This window comes from Coenobita brevimanus, chromosome 65 (genome assembly GCF_032717465.1).
Source record: "Coenobita brevimanus isolate Jiangsu-jjx chromosome 65, ASM3271746v2, whole genome shotgun sequence".
Lineage (NCBI taxonomy): Eukaryota > Metazoa > Arthropoda > Malacostraca > Decapoda > Coenobitidae > Coenobita > Coenobita brevimanus.
Window position 1 is genome coordinate 13,443,440 of NC_137018.1, and position 13,833 is coordinate 13,457,272.

Sequence of the window (13,833 nt, forward strand, 5' to 3'; positions counted from 1 at the left end):
GCATGGAAAGGCAGGCTGTATTCCAGCATTTGTCATATCAAACGGCGGATTGTGTGGCTGAAAATCTGCACCGTCAGACCAAACAAATGCATCAACTTTCCTTGTGCGTGGTTCAGTGGAAGTGGCAGGTCGCATTGCACTCGTTTCCCCGTGAGAAGGATCTGAGGTGGAGGCAATGGGTGAGGCAATGGGTGAGGCAGGAGGTGAGGCAGGAGGCGAGCGGGAGGGGGGTGAGTGCGGGGGAGGTGAGTGGGGGGGTGGCGAGGGTGAGGGAGCTGAGTGGGGGGCAGGCGGGAGGGTTACTGACCTGATGCACTTATCACCTCGCTTATCGCCCAGCTTTGCCCTCCAACTGCTATGCATCCCCTTTGTTCTAGGCCGGCCTGCCCTGCCTACCCTGCCAGCACGGCCTGCACGGCCTGACTTCCCTCGCTGTGCAGGCTCTGGGAATTCATATTCCTCAGATGATGTAGACTGAGGAGAGGGCACGGCAGAAGATGAAGATGATGTGAGGGCAATAGGGCTAGGGGAACGGGAAAGTGATGGGAAATGCTTACTAGGGCCTGGTGTAGGAGACGTAAGTCTGCGCTTCACTCCCTTCCCACGTGCAACACCAATTTTCCCCATAGGCGCCTTCCCTTTCCCAGAGTAAGTTGGGGGTGGTGGGGGGGAAACTACACGCTCACTTTCATCACTGTCACTGTCAATGGTAAAGGGTTCACCACCAATCACTGCAAAATCGTCACTACTTGCTGTAAGTGTATCACTCTCACTGCCACAATCCAGAGTAGTACTTACAGTTTTGTCCAGCTCTGTTCTAATTTCTGGAGTGCTCAACCCCTTCTGCCTCGCCGTCGGCAGTTCCTTCACCGGTGTAGAGGTCGAAGACACACTAGCATTGATCACTTGCGAGGAGGAAGCGAGCGACGATGAGTCGGGACGGAGCGCCATTATCACGCACAGAGCTGGACAGATACTGACTGATGCGGGTCAGGGCAGGGGTGGGGGAGGCCCCCTCGGGGTGGGAGGAGGGAGGTGTGGGATGGCTGGCATTTTTTTTTTTTTTATGCGAGGAAGAAGGAACCAAAGGCCATGAGCCCGCAGTAACAGTTCCCTCCAAGAGAAAAACAAAATACAATAGAGAGCCAAATTCAAGATCCGATCATTTTGAGATGCCTGGACACACTACGTTTGAAAGACTGGAGATCATAGGCAGAAGGAAATACAGACAGAGGGAGACAGTTCCAGAGCTGACCTGTTGCATAAATGAAAGACTGGGAGTGACGGTTAACTCTTGCATTAGAGAGCTGGACAGAAAAGGGATGAGAGTTTGCTGCCAGACGGGTGCTACGCGCCCTTCGTAGAGGTGGAGGAATGCAAACAGACAGTTCAGAGGAGCAGTGACCATTAAAGTAGCGATAGAAAAGAGATAAAGATGCAACAGTGCGGCGAAGAGACAGGTTGAAGGGAGTCAGTAAGAGGAGGAGAGTTAATGAGACGAAAAGCCTTTGACTCCACCCTATTGAGAAGAGCTGTATGTGGGGAGCCTCCCCACACATGAGAGTTGTACTCCACACAGGGGCGGATAAAACCCCTGTATAGAGTCAACAATTGTGCAGGGGTAAAGAAACAGCGGAGTCGGCTTAGCACACCCAATCTCTTGGAAGCAGATTTTACAAGAGATGTAATATGATCTTTCCAAGATAAGTCCCGAGTAAATGAAACCCAAGCATGTTCAAGGATGATGCAGGATTAATCTGAATATTATTAAACATTAGCGGGTATACCTGTGGAAGATTTTGTCGGGTTGATAGGTGTAAGAACTGAGTCTTAGATGCATTAAAGACAACCATATTATTTTTACCCCAGTCAGAGATATGAGCCAAGTCAGACATTAGGTGTGCCATAGCCTCATCCCTTGTTTCTTGAAGTAACTGTTGAGATGGGCGTTGCGGGAACCGAATGGAAAGGTGAAGGGTGGAGTCATCAGCGTATGAGTGGATAGGGTTAGATGTACAGCTTAGAAGATCATTGATGAATAAAAGGAAGAGAGTTGGTGATAGGACAGAGCCCTGAGGAACACCACTGTTGATAGATCTAGGAGAAGAACGATGGCCGTCTACGACAGCAGCTATAGAACGACCAGAAAGGAAGCTAGTGATGAAGGCACAGATAGAAGGATAGAAACCGTAGGAGGGCAGTTTGGAAATTAAAGATTTATGCCAGACTCGATCGAAAGCCTTTGAGATGTCAAGTGCAATGGCAAAGCTTTCGCCAAAGTCCCGAAAGGAGGATGACCAGGAGTCTGAAATGTAGGTGAGAAGATCGCCAGTGGAGCGTCCCTGATGGAACCCATACTGACGATCGGAAAGAAGGTTGTGATAGGAAAGATGCCTTAAAATTTTTCTATTAAGAATTGACTCGAAAACTTTTGAAATACAGGACGTTAAAGCAATTGGACGATAGTTGGAGGGTTGGGAGTGGTCACCCTTCTTTGGGACTGGCTGAATGAGAGCAAACTTCCAGCAAGAAGGAAAGGTACAAGTTGACAGACAAAGGCGAAATAGTTTGCCTAGGCAGGGTGTAAGCACAGAAGCACAGTTTTTGAGAACAACAGGAGGGACCCCATCAGGCCCATATGCCTTGTTAGTACTGAGGCCAGTAATGGCAGAAAATACATCAACTGAAGAAATTTTAATGTTAGCCATGAGGAAGTCAGAGGGGGGAAGTGATGGAGGAACAGCACCGGAATCGTCTAAGGTGGAATTGGAGGAGAAAGTCTGTGCGAAGAGATCTGCTTTATCAGTAGAAGAAATAGCTACAGAACCATCAGAGTAGAAAAGAGGAGGGAAGGATGACGAGGTAAAGTTGTTAGAAAGATTTTTGGCAAGGTGCCAGAAGGAGCGGGAAGAATTCGAGTTGGAGAGTTGAGAGCATTTAGTATGGATGAAATTATTTTTAGTAGAGCGAAGAACAGACTTAGCACGATTCCGGGCAGAAACGTAAAGATGATGTGATTCAGGGGTGGGTTGGCTCCGGTACCTTTTGTAGGCCTTCTCCTTGTTGCGGACAGCATTAGAACAAGCGTGATTAAACCAAGGCTTTCTTGCGTTAGTCAAAGGATATGAGAAAGGAATGTATGCTTCCATGCCCGAGAGAATAACCTCCGTAATGCGCAAAGCACACTCAGATGGCTCACGGCCATGGAAGCAATAATCATTCCAGGGAAAATCAAAGAAGTACTGCCTGAGGGCCTCCCAGTCCGCGGCTCCAAAATGCCAGAGACGACGTTTCCCTGGAGGGTCCGCAGGCCGTACTCGAGCGATAGGACAGGTTAAGGTAATAAGGTTGTGATCGGAGGAGCCCAACGGAGAGAAAAGATTAACAGAGTAAGCAGAAGGATTAGTTGTGAGGAAGAGGTCAAGTATGTTGGAGCTGTCTCCAAGGCGGTCAGGGATACGGGTAGGGTGCTGTACAAGCTGCTCTAGGTCATTAAGGATAGAAAAGATGTAGGCTTGTTCACCAGGTGGATCCATGAAAGGAGAGGAAAGCCAAAGGTGGAGGTGAACATTGAAATCTCCAAGAATGGAGATTTCAGAGAAAGGAGAAATGGACAGAATGTGTTCCATCGTAGAAGTAAGATAGTCGAAGAATTTTTGATAGTCAGTAGAATTAGGGGATAAGTAAACAGCACAGATATATTTAGTCAGAGAATGACAGGAAAGCCGAAGCCAGAGAGTGGAGAATTCAGAAGAATCAAGTTCAGGAACATGAGAGCAAGATAAGTCGTTGCGTATGTATACACAACAGCCACCTTTGGCTTTGAAATGAGTATAGAGAAAGTAGGAGGATACAGAAAAGGGTTTGCTGTCAGTTGCCTCAGACAGCTGAGTCTCCGTTAGAAAAAGAAGGTGAGGTTTAGAGGAGGAGAGGTGGTGCTCAACAGAGCGAAAGTTAGATGAAAGGCAGCGAATGTTGCAGAAATGAATAAGAAGAGAGTCAGACAGTGGTTCCAGGCACCTCAAGTCGTCACCGGGAGAGGGGTAGATGGCGGGGGCATTTATGGTCCCCCCCCCTGGGGACTCCGAGGCTGGGTGAATTGACGCCATTTTGGTGAATTTTGAATAGGAAGTGTAGTGTGTACTGTGCATGTAGTTTGGTGAAGATAGTTAGAAAAATTTGATACTGGAGAGCATGCTGGCCTACTCTCTGTGTAACTGAAAAAGTTCAGGAAAGGGGGATGGTCAGGAACTAGTCCTGAGGGCTGATGAAACGGGAGCTCTAGCACTCCCTGTCATCAGCTTTCCATCCACCTCGGGAGTACTGCCCTGCACGACTGGTGCTACAGTCTAATCCTGCAACTACAGTCTACTCCTGCAAAGAACTCGACAGCTACTCTTGCGTGAGACAATTTACGCACAGGAAAAACGCGCGGTGTTCAAAATATTCACGATCATTCCAGAATGACACCCGTGGTTTGGTCCAGTTTTGTCAATGTCATTCTGGAATGACACCCACGGTTAAAGGGTTAAAGCTATCCTATTAAGTCAGCCAGTGCTCGCTACTCCAAATTTTCCTAAGCCTTTTAAGATGGCTGTTGATGCAAGTGATACTGGAGCTGGGGCTGTTTTGCTGCAAGAGGATGATCAGGGTATTGAACACCCTGTATCTTATTACAGTAAGAAGTTCACTCCACCTCAAAAGAACTACTCAACTTTTGAGAAAGATCTTTTGGCCTTGATTTTGGGCTTACAGCATTTTTCATTTTATTTGTGTTCTGGTATTGACCCCATAGTCATTTATACCGATCATAACCCACTGAAATTCCTTAGTAAGTTTAAAGATAAAAATCAGAGATTGACAAGATGGAGTCTACTTCTTCAGGAGTGTTCATTAGACATACAACATGTCAAGGGGAAAGAAAATGTTGTTGCAGATTGCTTATCTAGACTTTAGACAGATTGTTTTAGAGTAATAAGAAATTTCCTTTGTAAATTTCTTTTTCTTTGTGGGGAGGTGTTACATAGCCTATGATTTCATCATCCTTTGTATAATTCTAATGTACAGTATGCTGCATGTTTGATCACGAGCGTGTTCTACCTCACTCCCTCCTTCTCCCCTTATAGTAGAGTAAGTCATTCTTTCTGTCGTTCAGAGCAGGATTGTCAACTCTTTGTCCCCTATGACTTCATTTGCGCGTCCTTCTTACAAGTTGTATCAAGCTCTGCCGGCCCCTATATAATGAGCTCAGTCTCTACATTAATTGCCACTTAGATCTACTCCTCATTTTGTTCACATCTCTGTCCTCCCCTGTACAGTTGTTATTATTTTTGTGAGTGCTCAGGAAGTCTCCAACCATCTAGCTGCTGTGTAATTTGGGTATAAGTGTTATTACATTTTTTCTTGTACTGTATAGCATAAGGTGTTAATTCGTAGGCCTGGTGAGGTTTTTGTGCTTCATGTGTTTTTGGTGTCAGCCATTATTAATAATATTTTGTATCTGTAATGATATATCTTGCATTAACTGAGCATTATTCGGTTTTCTCATTTTATCAGGGCTGACTTAGATGAATTTACTCTTGCTGATTTCGTGTTGGTAGGGGCTGTTGCAGTTAACCATATATTTAACCTGTTTTTTGCCATTACATTATCCTTATGAGTCCTGAATGTTTAGTTGTTAGTTTGAGCATTAAACTTTAACTTGTAATTTTACCTAACTCTTTTGTTTTGAACCTGGAACTTTGCGGGACACTTTTCTCTGTTCCGTAACAATATATATATATATATATATATATATATATCTATATATATATATATATATATACCAGAAGTCTCAGTGACCGATGAACTGGATGGCTTAAGGAGTGGCAGAGGATGTGTGAGACAGATAGTAGAGAAGGCTTGTCAGAAGGACCATAAGGTGTTTATGGCGTTCATGGATCTGGAAAAAGCATATGACAAAGTGGACAGGGCAGGATTTTGGAAAGTTTAGCGCATGTACGGTGTAGAGGGTAAGCTGCTAGGTGCCGTCAAAAGTTTTTATGATGGTAGTGAAGCATGTGTAAGGGTTAATGGGCATCTTAGTGCATGGTTCACGATCGGTGTGGTCGTGCGACAAGGTTGTGTGATGTCCCCATGGTTGTTCAATATATATATATATATATATATATATATATATATATATATATATATGTATGGATGGGGTGATGCGAGAAGTACAAACACGAGTAATGGAGAGAGGGATGGCCTTGGTAATGAATGGTGATGAATGGAATATCTCAAATTTGTTGTATGCTGATGATGCAGTACTGCTTGCAAATACCAGACAAGAACTTGGTAGGCTAGAGCAGAGTTTTGCTAATGTCTGTGAGCGTCACGCCTTGAGAGTAAACATAGAAAAGAGTAAAGTGAGGTTATTGAGAGAGAAGGTGACTCCCAGTGCTATGTAACAGTGAATGGAGAGAGACTGGAATTTGTGAGAGAGTTCAAATACCTCGGTACAGTGACAGAAAAGAGAGGAAAATGTGCAAAAGAAGTTGAAGGCAGAGTGACACAGGGAAGAAAAGTAGCTGGCGCAATGAAGGCTTTGATAAGAAACAGAGGCCTGAGTGTTGCAGCTGCACGAGGCTTACATGATGGAGTGTTAGTGCCAGCTTTAACATATGGATGTGAGACTATGGTGTGGCATGAAAATGAAAAGTCAAGAGTAAGAGCAGTGGATGTGTGACTGCTGAGGAATGTATGTGGAGTACAAAGGGTGGATAGGATACAAAATAATGTGATTCGTGAAAGATGTGGAGTGAGGAAGTCGGTGGACACCAGAATTGAAGAGAGTGTACCGAGATGGTATGGTCATGTGGAGAGAATGGATAACAGTAGAGTGGTCAAAAAGGTATATCTGAGGGAATCTGAAGAAGGGAGGAGGCGAGGTAGGCCAAGGAGAAGGTGGAGGGATATGGTGGATGAGTGTGTGAGGAAGAGAGGTTTGGAAGTCGGTGAGGCTAGGGAACTGACAAGAGATCTAGCTGGTTGGAGGAATATTGTGAGGAGAAGTGCATGATTGGGGATTTTGGCACCCCTATTTAACATGGCAGTGTCTGGATTGACTCTATCAGATACGATTATGAGAAGCTGCAGAGCGTGGTGAATGTTTTTGGCGTATCCGATTGAGCCAGGATTCTGGCTTGAATGATGAGTGAATGGAAGCGTGGCCCACTGGATTGGGCAAATTTGGGCTGTCTGGACATTACTACTCCTCACCCTGCCCTTGGGTGGGAAAGGATATCCGGATGATGATGATGACAATGATGATGATGATGATTTATAAAGTATATATACATATATATATATATATATATATATATATATATATATATATATATATAAAATATCCTCCTACTTTCTCTATACTCATTTCAAAGCCATAGGTCGCTGTTGTGTATATATGTGCAATGACTTATCTTGCTCTCATGTTCCTGAACTCGATTCTTCTGAATTCTCTACACTCTGGCTTCGGCTTTCCTGTCATTCTCTGACTAAATATATCTGTGCTGTTTACTTATCCCCTAATTCTACTGATTATCAAAAATTCTTCGACTATCTTACTTCTGTGATGGAACACATTCTATCCATTTCTCCTTTCTCTGAAATCTCCATTCTAGGAGATTTCAATGTTCACCACCACCTTTGGCTCTCATCTCCTCTCACTGATCCACCTGGTGAACAAGCCTACATCTTTTTTATCCTTAATGACCTAGAGCAGCTTGTACAGCACCCTACCCGTATCCCAGACCGCCTTGGAGAGAGCTCCAACATACTTGACCTCTTCCTTACAACTAATCCTTCTGCTTACACTGTTAATCTTTTCTCTCTGTTGGGCTCCTCCGATCACAACCTTATCACCTTAACCTGTCCTATCACTCCGGTATGGCCTGTGGACCCTCCAGGGAAACGTAGTCTGTGGCATTTTGGAGCTGTGGATTGGGAGGCCCTCAGGCAGTACTTCTTTGATTTTCCCTGGAATGATTATTGCTTCCATTGCAGGGAGCCATCTGAGTGTGCCTTGCGCATTACAGAGGTTATTCTCTCGGGCATGGAAGCATACATTCCTTTCTCATATCCTTTGACTAAAGCAAGAAAGCCTTGGTTTAATCACGCTTTTTCTAATGCTGTCACGCAACAAGGAGAGGGCTTACTAAAGGTACCAGAGCCAACCCACCCCTGAATCACATCATCTTTACGTTTCTGCCCGGAATCGTGCTAAGCCTGTTCTTTGCTCTGCTAAAAATAATTTCATCCGTACTAAATGCTCTCAACTCCCCAACTCGATTTCTTCCTGCTCCTTCTGGCATCTTGCCAAAAACCTTTCTAACAACTTTACCTCATCATCCTTCCTTCCTCTTTTCTACTCTGATGGCTCTGTAGCTATTTCTTCTACTGATAAAGCAGATCTCTTCGCACAGACTTTCTCCTCCAATTCCACCTTAGACGATTTCTGTGCTGTTCCTCCATCACTTCCCGCCTCTGACTTCCTCATGGCTGACATTGAAATTTCTTCAGCAGATGTATTTCCTGCCATCACTGGCCTCAATAATAACAAGGCATATGGGCCTGATCGAGTCCCTCCTGTTGTTCTCAAGAACTGTGTTTCTATGCTTACACCCTGCCTAGGTAAACTCTTTCGCCTATGTCTGTCAACTTGTACCTTTCCTTCTTGCTGGAAGTTTGCTCTCATTCAGCCAGTCACAAAGAAGGGTGACCACTCCCAACCCTCTAACTTTCGTCCAATTGCTTTAACGTCCTGTATTTCAAAAGTTTTCGAGTCAATTCTTAATTGAAAAATTTTAAAGCATCTTTCCTATCACAACCTTCTTTCTGATCGTCAATACGGGTTCCGTCCGGGACGCTCCACTGGCGATCTTCTCACCTACCTTTCAGACTCCTGATCATCCTCCTTACGGGACTTTGACGAAAGCTTTGCCATTGCACTTGACATCTCAAAGGCTTTCGATCGAGTCTGGCATAAATCTTTAATTTCCAAACCGCCCTCATACGGTTTCTATCTTTTTATCTAGCTTCATTGCTAGCTTCGTTTCTGGTCGTTCTATAGCCGCTGTTGTAGACGGCCATCATTCTTCTCCTAGATCTGTTAACAATGGTGTTCCTCAGGGCTCTGTCCTATCACCAACTCTCTTCCTTTTATTCATCAATAACCTTCTAAGTTGTATATCTAACCCTATCTACTCGTACGCTGATGACTCCACCCTTCATCTTTCCATTCGGTTCCCGCAACGCCTATCTCAGCAGTTGGTTCAACAAACAAGGGATGAGGCTATGGCATACCGAATGTCTGACTTGGCTCGTATTTCTGACTGGGGTAAAAATAATCTTGTTGTTTTTAATGCATCTAAGACTCAGTTCTTACACCTATCAACCCGTCAGAATCTTCCACACGTATACCCACCAAGGTTTAATAATATTCAGCTTCATCCTGCATCATCCTTGAACATGCTTGGAGTTTCATTTACTCGTGAATTATCTTGGAAAGATCATATTACATCTCTTGTAGAATCTGCTTCCAAGCGATTGGGTGTGCTAAGCCGACTCCGTTCTTTCTTTACCCCTGCACAATTGTTGACTCTATACAGGGTTTTATCCACCCCTATGTGGAGTACAATTCTCATGTGTGGGGAGGCTCCCCACATACAGGTCTTCTCAATAGGGTGGAGTCAAAGGCATTTCGCCTCATTAACTCTCCTCCTCTAACTGACTCCCTTCAACCTCTGTCTCTTCGCCGCACTGTTGCATCTTTATCTCTTTTCTATCGCTACTTTAATGGTCACTGCTCTTCTGAACTGTCTGCATGCATTCCTCCACCTCTTCGACAGGCGCGTAACATCCGTCTAGCAGCAAACTCTCATCCCTTTTCTGTCTAACTCTGTAATGCAAGAGTTAACCGTTAGTCTCAGTCCTTCATTAATGCAACAGGTCAGCTTTGGAACTGTCTCCCTCTGTCTGTATTTCCTGCTGCCTATGATCTCCAGTCTTTCAAACGCAGTGTGTCCAGGCATCTCAAAATGAATGGATCTTGAATTTGGCTCACTATTGTGTATTGTTTTTCTCTTGGAGGGAACTGTTATTGTGGGCCCAAGGCCTTTGGTTCCTTCTTCCTCGCATAATATATATATATATATATATATATATATATATATATATATATATATATATATATATATATGAGAGAGAGAGAGAGGTAGGTAGGTGGGGGCGCACACTATCCACTTACTCGATGTAATGCTGCTCTGGGGTGTCTGCCCTTTCCTCTCCCCCATCCTTTTTTCCTTCCATCCCCTTCTTTCTTTCCTTCATTCTTTCCTCTTCCTTGTGCCTGTGGGTGATTCTGCAATGAGTGACAAACCAAATGGTTTCCAGTACACCAGGAAACCATTTAATACGCTGGGTGGTAGCCTTATAACAAAATTCTGGCACCTGGTGGTTTAATGAGTAATTATGGCGATCCAGTCGTATTGAGCCTGTGTAGGTTTATACCGAAGGGGTGGTTCGGGCTTATTGCTCAGGTAATGCCACTCAGGGATGAGTGAGGCTGGTCACTCTCATTATAAATATCAGGACCAACTTGCCTAGCCCCGGGCTCCTACGCTTCTCATTGGACAAAGTAGGATTGGACGATTATATATATATATTATATACACATATATTACACACACACACACACACACACACACACACATATACATATGTATATATCTATATCTATATCGATATCTACCTATTTATCTGTCCATCTGTCTATCTATATATCTACCTATCAGTCCATCTATCTACCTATCTATCTATCTATATATTTATGTATTACTTTCACATATATGTATTACACACACACACACACACACACACACACACACACACACACACAGACACACACACACGTAAACACACACACACACACACACACACACACACACACACACACATATGTAAATATCTATATCTATTTCCATATCTACCTATTTATCTGTCCATCTTTCTATCTATATATCTATCTATCAGTTTATCTATCTATCTATCTATATAGAGTGTATATATATATATATATATATATATATATATATATATATATATATATATATATATATATATATATATATATATATATATATATATATATATTGTTAATTTTATCAAAGTGCCACATCCATTTCTTTCATTCCTGTTGTGACAATTGCATTCATTATTTTAAAGAACCTTTCATATTGTAGATAAGGCATATCTGAGGGGATATAATTAAAGTCGATGGGAAGTGGTGTGGGTAGGGTTAAGAAAGGGAGCGTAAGGGGAGGAGGGATTATAGGAACACGAGGAAGATGTGATGGATACTTGGGAAAGGAGAAAGGTGATGTTTTTGGGGGTGGGGGAGTGGAGTCGGGGAGGTAGTGGCTAGGAAGAGGATTTAGAGCAGTGATATTAGCGATGGCTATATAACTGTTATGTAAGTGTTAACGAGCATTGTCCCATCACAGTCACAATGACGACTACTTCTTGTTAATGACAACTGTGTTACTGGATTATCCGATGACCTATAACTGTCGACGAAATAAAACGATGCATAATTAATCCATTTAATTTTACTCCATTCGGTACTTTGCTTAAAAGTGTATGTTTCGGCAACAGCAAAAAAAAAAAAAAAAAGTTGGTGATAGAGCGTGACTGAGAATACTTGGGACAGATGGTGAGTAAGTGTAGGACGGGACAAGATTTAAGAAAGTTCATTGTCATCGCGAAACATGCACTATATTGACGTTTCTCTACTGGCTGACTGGCTTCATAATTAATGTCTTATAACCTCATCTGCAGTACTCATGATAAATTATAATGTTTCCTAAAATACTTGTTAGCAATCAATAGTAATAATCCTTTGGGTCCAAGTCCTTATCAAGTAACATACCTACACTAACGTCACATTTGTCAATAAGAATATCATCCCACCTGTTGTACATTGATATTATCTCAAACTGAGGCATAGTTTACAGTATCTCTGACTCACAGATATTTAATATTATCCATTTAAACCATAGCAGGCAACTTTAGCTCACACAGTGTTACCAGATCAATAGGCTCTTTGCTCACACGCTGATAGGGACGAACTTACGCTGTCGACTGAACTTTCGTATCTCAGAATTAAGGATCATCGAATTTTATGCAACCACGACTTAGAACTCAAGTTGTGAGACCGGCCCAGTTCTGTCACATAAAGACCTTAATAGACTCACCCTGCGATATTCCACCACACTTCAGTGGGTAAAGTATTCTTTCCAACCAATTTCAATTCTTTCCACTTACTACGCTTTACCAGAGGTTCCCAAATACGGGGTATTGACCCGAAATAGGGTCGGAAGATGTTTCATAAAGGGTCGCATATGGATCATGGAGTCTATGAGGTCGCATTGAGGTCATGGGATCACATATGTCCTCATGCCCAGGGTCTTAAACCCATTAGAATTAGATCAACCCCCTTGTAACAAATAGCACTTTCCTAATAAATATTGGCTAACAGATTTGACATTAGTTTCTCCATAGTTTCATAAATTTCTCTAAATTTAGAGTATACTGATTTAAGAACAAAAATTAATGTATTTTTTAAAATCATCTCTAATTAACAAGTTCTTGTTCTTTAGAGCTCTGAAAAAAAAAAAAAAAAAAAAAAGCTACCGCACTTTGTAATTTTATCATGTTCAGTAACATTGCCAGCATAGATTTTATTTCTTACATAATAGTAATTGAATAAATGTGTACTAATGCATGTCCGTGTTTTATTTACATACCAATGACCACCAAATAAAACATACCTAAAACTTGTATACCCGCAGTTAACACACACACACACACACACACACACACACATATATATACACACACACACACACGCACACACACACACACACACACACACACACACACACATATATATATATATATACAGTATATATATATATACACACACACACACACACGTACACACACAGACTCATATACAAACACACACACACACATACACACACACATTCACACACATATACACACACACATACACACACACATATACACACACACATACACACATACATACACACGCACACACACACACATACACACATTTACACACACATACACACTTACACTTACACACACATACACACACACATACACACACATAAACATACACATACAGGTACACACATACACACACATACATACACACAAACACACATACACGCGCACATACACACACACATACACACATACACACATACACACGCACACACACACGCACATACACACACAAATACACACGCACACACACATTTATACACACACATATGCACACACACACATATATACATACACATATGCACACACACACATACGCACACACATACGCACACACACATAAGCACACACACATACGCGCGCGCACACACACACACACACACACACACACACACAAAGATAGATAGATATAGCTTATTGACCACAACAACACTTTGTTACATATATATAAACTTTTACAAGATTGGTCCAACGTAAACCCGAATTTATAATACAGGAATAAACACTTAATGCTAGTCCAGTGAAAATACAACTATCTCGTTGCTTCCATACAACTGATAAAAATGCTGAATGTAGAACATGGTAATGTAAAATATAAAATAGCTGAAGCAATCATTACCGGTACTTACCTTCAGTAATAAAATAATAAAATAAGAAAACGCCATCTCAAACAGCGTCAAATATAAAAACATAAAGATCTGAGGT